Here is a 1370-nt window from a genome sequence, read left to right on the forward strand (position 1 = left end):
ATATATATACACACACACACACTTTTTTCTTTAACTGATAATAAAATCTACACAGATCCTTGATCAAATGAATATCGTGTCAGATTTTTTAGGTAATAGAATTTCCAAAGTTCGTCTTGTGATCTTGCAGAGATGATTTGACACTCAAACCCTTTTCAAGAAACGAATGCGATGCTTTACACAGACTGTATTTAGTTAAGTGGTATGTTTTAACTTTAGGCTGTTGAAGAAAATGAATGCACGAAACAAATGTTTCAAGAATGGAAGGAAAGTCTTTTTTTTTTCTTTTCAGCAATAAGTATACGGCGTGTAATTCACGGCAACTGTAACGTTTCTTCGTGTGAACGAAAGACACATGTATGGTACCCTAGGTATGCAGACATCTGGTCAAGCAAAACTAGACCTTGTACTTTACAGAAAGCATGAGACAGAAGATATGATGTTTGCATATATTTAAAAATACACAGAATTTGAATAAAACATGAAAATCAGATAATTTAACGAAATAAATAATGTCAGTAGTTTATAATGAAAGACAACTTCGAAACGGAAATGTGCGGAAATGTTTGATCAAATTTTCACATACCATCAGACTGAATTATATACAAAAATACATTTTGCACTTGTCCTTTTTCTTCGAACTAGATGTTATTTTATGCTTTGAGTCAAAAACTAATGCTGCGAATAATTCCACTTTGTAAGTCTTGGTAGGACTAGATGATCTCCATTTAAATCTTGATCAGATATGGTCTATTGTTTCCACATTGGATTTACATCGTGGTCTTTCAAATATATCTATCTCCCGAAGTATCAATCCGTTTGTAAAGTAAAATTGTCGATTTGTATTCATATATATATACATGTACATATGTACCTGTGAGAGACCAGTGTACAGAGGGCCTCTGATATGGATTAGTTTCCACCATGTACTGCAAAGTTAACACTATTGAAAGGTTTTCGTAATTCCGTTCCTTCCTCCTTTGATCTTCCAGTTATTTTGCTGTTGCTTTTTGTTGGTTGTGGTTTTTCACTTTCAAAAAGTGGCTGAATAAAGCATAAATTATATCTCAGGTAAATGAAACACACTCTCTCTCACACACACACACAAGTAACGAAGTCAAGTAATCAAGTCATAGCCCTTTACGCCATTGATAAATATCTAGCCTCCACGTCCCTTTGATTTCTTTGAAATTTCTCCAGGCTTTAGAAGTATATCATTGGCATTAACATGACAACATCAAATGTCAAATAAAACCGTAAAAAACTGTTACACAATGATACAATTTCACAGCAAGTATACTGAGAATACAAGCATTCAACTGATGACTACCAATGAAATAATTCAGCAACACGGAAAAAAGTGTAGGGCG

This window comes from Octopus bimaculoides, chromosome 5, assembly GCF_001194135.2.
Source record: "Octopus bimaculoides isolate UCB-OBI-ISO-001 chromosome 5, ASM119413v2, whole genome shotgun sequence".
Lineage (NCBI taxonomy): Eukaryota > Metazoa > Mollusca > Cephalopoda > Octopoda > Octopodidae > Octopus > Octopus bimaculoides.